Genomic DNA, 8,652 nt, shown 5'->3' on the forward strand with positions numbered 1-8,652 from the left:
GGACATTTGTTGTAACAGCTCTGGGTACTCTTGTGCCCACCTTAGAAAAGTATTGCACTCTCCTTTAAGGGGTGAGGGGATTAGTAAAAGGGCTAAGAGTAACACCTCAGATTACTTATCTGAAGGCTTTGCTTTCTTTTTTGAACAAGAATTTTAAGTCTTCTCCGAGTTCACAGGAGTATTTGGGTATTGGCTTACACTCCGCAGGGACTTCTGATTCCCAGGGCTTGAGTCAGGTGTGATGTATCAAGGAGTCCCGGCCTGCTACCTTGACAGCTGATGGAGTAGGCAGGACTGTGGTACACAGTTCTTCCCAAGTTGGTCCTAGGGAAGGAGACGGTGAGGGGAGAGACATTACCAGTACTAAACCTCCAAGTTGGAACATGAGATTTCCTCTTTCTCTAGGTGAGTTTCTGTTAGCTGAAGAATCTGTTGGGATTTAGCCAACAGATATGTTTTATATCTTGAAGTGCTACCTTTTAGTAAAGCATCTGTTTCTCTGATCTCTCTCTTTTTTTTTTTTTTGGTACTGGAGACTGAACTCAGGATCTTATGTTTACAAGGCAGGCGGTGCCACCACTGAGCTAAATCCCTAGCCCCTTCTATTTCTCTATCAGAGAGAAAATCATTAGTGAGAAAAGGAGGTCCAAAAAGTATTTTAAATGGACTGAGGCCTAGAGGTTGAGGTATATTTCTTATTTTAGCTAAAATGATACTAAGTGAGACCACTGTAGGTAAGTCTTCCGAGCCTTTTTGTGAAGATACATCTTTAGAGTCTCATTCATTATTTTTTTTTTTTACATTTTCTGATTATTGTGTCCCCCAGGCACATAGGAAGTGATAGAGAACACCCAGGGCCTGAGAGACACACTGTGTGATTGTAGCTTTAAAGGAAGGCCCGCTATCATTCTGTAAGCTCTTAGGAAGCCCAAATTGGTATGATTTCTGAAACCAAAACTTTAACCACCTCCTGCGTCTCTTTCTAAGGAAAGGCCTTTGTGAAAATACCTACCCAGACCAATAGGTATTGAAGTCCCTAACTCTTTGGCATAGGAGTAAAGTCCAGTTGCCAAACCTCTCCAGGATATTTACCAAGTCTCTGTATACCTGGAGGGCATATGGTCTGGTTAAAAGGATTGTTCTTTTGGCAAAGCTCACACATCTTAACTATCTGTTGCATTGTCTAAGAAAGTAAGTCCCTTCCCTATGAACAACTTTGAGGTCATCCGCTGAGTCTTGTCTCTCCCCAAATGAAAGGTGTGATGTAAAGACTTTATAATTTTCCATCGACTAGGAAGGAACAATTTACCATCATCTGACTCAACCTGATGGAAGGAACTGATACCCATGGAAGAGAGCGCATTTGATTTCTGAGAATATTTGGGTTGAATATGATCAAAGAACCCTTTCCAGATTGGGGGGCCTGAAGGAGGGGCCCTCAAGTAGCTTCTTTTGCTGCTCTATCAGCAAGTTGATTACCTTGAGATACTTTGTCAACTCCTTTTTAGTGTCCTCTACAGTGAATTACTGCCACTTTGGAGAGGCTATAGACAGATGACAAAAGTTCATCTATGTCCCTATGATACTTTATAGGAGGTCCATTGGCTGTTAATTTCTTTCCATATGGCTGCATGGGCATGCAATACTAGGAAAGCATACTTTGAACCAGCATAAATATTGACTTTTTGTCTTTTACTGTATTGTAAAGTTCTGCTAGTTGAGCACTAGTTCCAGATGTGAGGAACTTTCAAGTGTGATGTAAAGTCACTATTGTATATCCTGCCTTTCTTGTCCCATTTTCCATGAAGGAACTGCCATCTCAGAAGAGGGTCAAATCAGGGTCAGTAAGGGGAGTGTCTAAACAAGCCTTCTCTGCCTGTGTATGTATGGAGAATTACCTGTTCACAGTCATATCTGTCAGGCTCAATTTCTTCCTTTTCTGGTAGAAAGGAGGTGGGTTTTAAGGAGGATCATGACTGTATTTGAAAGGTTGGTTCTAGAAGCAGAGCCTGGTATTCAAGCAGAGCCTTGGTTGTCTGATAGCCATAGGCTCCCTTTGGAGCCACATCGTAAGGTGTGAATATAATGAGATCTTTGCCTCAAGTCAACTCGGATGCCTCTGACACTAAGAGAGCTACTGCAGCCACAGCTCTAAGGCACACAGTCCATCCCTTTGCTACAATGTCTAATTCATGACTCGGATACACTATAGGCTGTTGAACAGGTGCAGATCCCGTGTAAGCACTCCCAAAGCCGTGCCCTACTTTTCACCGACACACCAAATGAAACAGTGTCCTGTCAGCAAGCTCAGGGTCAGGGCACTTAGAAGCACTTGTCTGAGTTTCTAGAATGCAGTCTGGGAATCAGGTTCACAGGTTAAAGTATGAGTATCTGTATGTCTTTTATAAGCTGATAGAGTGGTCACGCAATTTCATCATATCCTGCTATCTAAAGGTGACAAAACCCTGTAATTCCCAGGAATCTTCTTAGCTGTTTTAGAGTTTTGGGCTGTGGTTGAATTCTTTCTTCCCCCAGCCTTTGGGCTCCCTTAGATAAGGCCCACATATTTTACCTCAAGGATGCAAAGTTGTGCCTTAGATCTAGAAACCTTACAACTTCTGTCAGAAAATTTAGCAGAGCACACGTGCCTTGGCTAGAAAGCTCTTCTGAGGGGGCATATAACAGTATATCATCTACATATTGCAAGACTGTGACCCGGAAACACTTAAAACATGCCAAGTCATGGGAAAACATTTGCCCAAAAAGCCGAGAATTGTCTCTGAATCCTTGAGCAAGCAAAGTCTACGGTAGTTGAGAGGCCTGGTCATGAGGATTTTCAAAGTCAAAAATAAACTGGGAATTTGTAAAGGAACATAAAAGAAGGCATCCTTTTTAAAATCCAACACTGAGAACCAACTGGCATCTTCCACGATCTGAGAAAGGAGAGTGTATGGGTTAGGTACTATCAGATGGATTGGCACTATTGCTTCATGTATTAACCTAAGTCCTGTACCAACTGCTGTTCTCTATTGGGTTTAACTCTCCAGATTGGAGTTTTGCATGGGTTACCACAGGCTTTAAGTAAACCTAACGCTCTTAAGTTGTCAATTATAGGCAATGATCTTTTTTTTTACTTTAGGCCTTACAGGATATTATCTCTGGTGAGAAAAAAAATAGTAGATTAGGATCTTTGAGATCTATTTAAACAGGAAGAGCTTTTATTGCTCTACCTATCTTACACTTAGTTGTCCATACTTCAGGATTTATTTCTATTTCTACAAGGGGAAGGCAGAATACCTGACCTGGATGTATATATGCTATATTTATTTCTTTTGGTTTTCTGGTAGCAGAGATCAAACTCAAGGCTTACACTTAAGAGGCAGGCATGGGCACCACTGAGCTAAATCCCCAGCCCCTGTGCTACAGTATTTAAACAAGATAAAATATATCTCCCCAGGAGGGGAACTGGACTTTCAGGCATAATTAAAAAGGAATGGGTGGGGAAAAACATGGAATGGGTGAAGATAAAGCCATTCCAGTTCCACTTAAGGGTTGTGAGAAATAGCAAGAATAGTAAATTACATTTTTTTTTTTTAAATGGGGATCGAACTCATGTCCTTGCCCTTGCGAAGCAGGCAGCAGAACCACTGAACTAAATCCTTGGCCCTGTTACCTCTTCTTTAATGATTCTTTTCCCTGATGTAGGATGGCTAGAAGGAAGGCCAGGGTTGAAGAGAAGGACCAAGAGACATGCACCAGTGTCCAGCAGTAGACTGATTTTTTTTTCCCCTCTATAGTCATGATTACCTGGGACTCCTTGTGAAGATGACAGTCTGGCCAGAGGGAGAAGGCAGAGAGTGCCCCAGGACCCTTCAGTCTTACTGAGCCAGCTAATAAGGGTCCGAGCTCTGGGCCTCTGCCTCAGAGGGCAGTCTGACTTCCAGTGATCACCTTTGTAATCAGGGCATTACTCATGGCTCAGGGCCCTATTATGGCAGTTTCTCCTAAGGTGGCCTTGCTTTCCCCAGTGGTAGCAGGTGAGGTCAGTAGTTATCAAGTTCTTCTTGGAGCCCCCAAAATTAGACTTAGGGTCTATTTCTTTAAGGGCTGCTGCTAAGGCTGCTGCCCTCTCTCCATCCCTATGTTTTTTTCCTTTAGCCTCTTCCTGATCTTGATTATAAAATGCCGATGAGGCAATGTTCACTAAAGTATCAAGTGAGCTGTCTGGAAAAGACATCTTTTTCTTAGTATCAGGGACTGACTGTATAATAATAAATTTGTCTTTAAGAACAATCTGTCCTATCAAATCAGGAGCTAGGGATGTATGTTTTACCAGTGTCTCTTGTAAGTGATCTAAGAAGGTGGAGGGATTTTTTTTCTACTTGTTGAATAGTTGATAATTTAAGATAATTGAAGGGCTTAGTTTCATCCTTCTTAGACCCTCAAGAATACACATCTAAAGATGTCTCCTATTCAAATTTCCTATATGGTTGGAGGGCCAGTAGGGATCTTGTGCAGGCATTTCTTGGGTTCTGGTAGGAACCAGCTATTCCCCTGGCTATCTTTCTTCTGACCTTCTAAAATTAACAAGATACTATTCATCCTCAAATGTAATGGCAGCTCTTAATGCTGCTTGTGCCTCAATTAGAAGCCAATGTTTGACTCAAAAGTAACACTACATCTTTCCAGTCTAGTTTGTAGGTTTGAGTAAGACCCCTGAAGACATCAATGTACTTATCAAGGTCATCTGAAAACTTTCCTAGGTCTTGTTTCATCTGTTTATGGTCACTGAGAAAAAAGGGCATATGGACATGAGCATGTTCAAATTCACTATTTACTTTTCCTTTTTTTTTTTTTGTACTGGGAATCAAACTCAGGACCTTGCATTTGAGAGGCAGGTGGCAGCATCACTGAACTAAATCCCTGGCCACTATTCACTTCTTATAAGGTATATTGTCCTTACATAACTTGAACATAATTAGCTACAAATGGACCTAGTCCAGTAGAGGCTTCAATTATGACTGGCTTAGAAGCCTCACACCTAGACTCTAAAGGGTAAGGAGGAGAAATCTTAGGCTTCAAAGGGCAATTGGAGAAAGCGTTAAGACTCAGTAATAGTAGAAGCTTCAGTTAGGGTTACCTTGGAAATTTCACCCTCAGTGTTTGTTCCAAAAGGCAAAGGTGGGAGACCTCAGTGATAGAGGCTAGAGGTGTCTTTTTCCTGTGGATTATATTTACATTTTGAACAAAGATAGATTTTTTTCTTAATGCAAAGAAAGTCTTAACATATGGCAATTTTGAACACTTTCCATTTTTCTTACAGTACGATTCTAGTTGTGAAATAGTATCATAATACTTCCTTCTGCATTCCAGTTTGGCTGTACAGGGAAAGTAGGCTATGCATGGGTGCAGAAAAATACTAAACCACTCTTTCTCCGTGAGAGTTGAACATTTTCTAATGTTTAAGAATACATTCCAAAGGCGTAAGATGTTTTGACATTGGGTTTCCCATCTGAAACAAGAGGAAAAAAATGGCATCCCTGTGAGTTTCTACTTGATTCCTATTTCCTTTTCTCTTTTCTTATTTAAACGGAACTGGGGATTGAACTCAGGACCTTGTGCTTGCCAGGTAGGCACAGCACTACTAAGCTTCATCCCTGGCTGATTCCTATTTCCTTAAAGAGTCCCCAAGGTGAGTTACTCCAGAGCAGGTGGCTGCTATCTAGAGGAAACTGGAAGATAGGTCAAGTTTGGACTAGCCACCCTTACTAGCTCATGATCCTATCTTCCCCAGGAAACTTATATTCCTAATTTTATCACATGGTTCTAAAAATGCAAGCTACAGTTAAATCAAGTTTAAAGAAGGAAGCATTGCTAGCAAAGCCAATAATCGAGAGATCTAAACAACTGTTTTCTAGTTCTTTGAAAGAGAGCGAGGGAAATAGATCAGCAGGCCAAATTTGCACGCATTTCAGCCTGCAAAAGAGATCACCTCTAGAAACAGAATCAAGTATATGGCTTGGAGAAACTCTGCCCTGGTCCCAAGGGTGGGAAAGTCTCTAAGACACTTCTGTTGTCTATCTAATTAATTTAGGCAACCTTCCTTAATGGCAAGACAAGACTATGCATCATTTAAGGTCCATTTTAAAATCACTAAGTATCTGAAGCTCACAAGTTAAACTTATGTTCATCACCTGGCAACCACAATTCACATGTTAGCAAGGACATGTCTATCAGATTTCTACATGCATAAGAACAGAAAGGCTGACCAAAATCCCTTTTTATTCTAATGAGCATATAAAAAACACAAGTGTAAGTGGCTAACTGATTGCTGTTTTCCTCTGTGAAAGACAAAACAGGTGTAGCAAACTACTTCAGCCTGACTTGGAGGGAAGGGCAGTCTTAACTACAAGTTTATTTTTTTGTTTGTTTGTTTGTTTTTTGTACTGGGGATTGAACTCAGGTCCTTGTGCTTGCAAGGCAGGCAGCAGCACCACTGAGCTAAGTCCCCGGCCCCTACAAGATGGTTTTGAAATTAACTCCCAATGAATTTGAGAAAAGCTTGGGGGGAGTTTCTAATTCACAAGTAGAAAGTCCAAATAAAAGCATAAGTCATCTAAAACTCCACCAAAAATCTTTACATAGCATTTTACATGTTTATAGTAAAAGTTTCAAAGTCCACAACTTGTAAGCAAAACTATTTTCCTCCTCTACACACATAAATGATGAAAACCAGACCTAGGAGGGGAGAGCGAGGGTTGGGGTTCTTCCTTAAATTAAATGTGTTCCTCATCTAAAATGACTTCCTTACCTATGGCATTAACAAAAGCTCATTTTCTATGAACTCAACTTAAAGGTCCTTAGTTGGAAAGTTTTTCTCTAATTTTACATGCCTCTATAAGGAAAGTGTAAAGTGGCAGAGAAACATCAGCAATGAGACCAGGAAAGGAGGTCGTTTCTTCTCATGTTCATGATTAGTTACTGAGACAACTTGTTCCTGAGTTGTCACTCTCAGCCTGGAAAGGAGAGAGTGGAGAATCTCAAGAGTTAAGGTTGTCTCCTCACCAGTGGAAGATCAGACCAGAGTGGAAATTGAGGCAGAAGAGGTTCAACATTTTCTCTAGAGTAGAGAGAAGGATTGGGCCAGACCGTCCAGTGAAACCTGTACCTCAAGTCTGGCCCACTGACCAGTAGTCTTTTAATTGGTGGATGGAGTCCCATAATTTATTAATAGGCATGTATATTTCTTTTTGTTTTTTTGGTACCAGGGATTGAACTCTGGTCCTTGCACTTGCGAGGCAGGCACTGGAACCACTACACTAAATCCCCAGCTCCTATACTTCTTAAATATAGACTAAATTTCATTTTTAAAAAATTAAAAGAATTTTATCATGGTCCACTAGGGGCGCTCTAATGGTATTTTCCTAGCAGTGTTGTTTGAGATAAACTGCAACCGTCAAAGTAGTGAAACAGGTCAAGCAAGGAACACCAATAAATTTAGCAACTAGCCCCAATGTAACATAAATTTACCATTATTTTAACAAAAGACAACACATATTAAGAGAACAAGCTATGGACAAAAATTTAAGACATATGACATAAAATTTAAGGCAAAAGCCAGAATCTATGAAACAAAAGCAAACTCTTACCTCCATCCAATTATCTCGCTGGATGACCTCCAAATGATATAGGGTGTATGATCTAGAGATGAAATAGGGTCTCTAAATAATTAAATAATGTGAGAGGAAAATAGCTCTCACTTTGTTAGATCCAAAAGGCAGAGTTCATGTTTTCTAAAATTAAAGAATTCTAGGAACAATAGACTTTAAGAGTAGGGAATACTTATTCAGGGAAAGGCAGCTCCTGTCTCACAGAAGGGAACACTCAGAAAGTGGGTTGTCCAGGACCTCACTTCTTAGGGGTATTTTGTGGGGCAAAGTCATGAAACGAGGTAAATACAAAGTGGTGCAAAACTATAGTCAATAAGATCCATTGGAAAATCACAAGGTGGGTGTGAGGTGGGACAAAACTATGGTCAATCCATAAGATTACAAGTATGTAGTCACTTCGGTAATGTATTAGTCACTTTTCTTCATTGCTGAGACAAAACACCCAACACCCAGAGGTAAAGGGGGAAACGTTCATTAAGCTCACGGTTTGTAGAGTTTTCAGTCCGTAATCAACTGGCTCCACGGCAGGTTGGAACGTAACAGAGGGGCAACAGTTCCCGGCAGTGGGAGACAGCAAAGGCTCCGAGGGAGGTCAGCAGCCTGTTTCTGCTCCTTTTATCTTATTCAGACTCCAGGGACTGGGCGGTGCCACACCAATCACTCACGTGTAGTGGTTTAGTAATCACACACCCTTAATCCCAGCATCACACACTCTAGAATCAGCCACCCAGAAAATGCATGAGGCTTGGGGGAGGGCATCTAAACACAAACCATAACAGATAATATTGATTAAATGAGGGTCAAATGAAGAAGCAGATCATGTAGCAAGGATTTCTGGGAAAGAATAGGCTAGGGAGCTTTTGGTCCCACCCAAGGCCATAGATGCCTATTTAGAATATCAATTGCTGCTGCTCATCCCTGGCGGATGTGAGTGTAGTTGTTCCGCTTTTTTGAATCTTTTTTTTTTTTTTTTTTTTTTCAC

This window comes from Fukomys damarensis, unplaced genomic scaffold (assembly GCF_012274545.1).
Source record: "Fukomys damarensis isolate Sample0158 unplaced genomic scaffold, DMR_v1.0_HiC HiC_scaffold_28, whole genome shotgun sequence".
Lineage (NCBI taxonomy): Eukaryota > Metazoa > Chordata > Mammalia > Rodentia > Bathyergidae > Fukomys > Fukomys damarensis.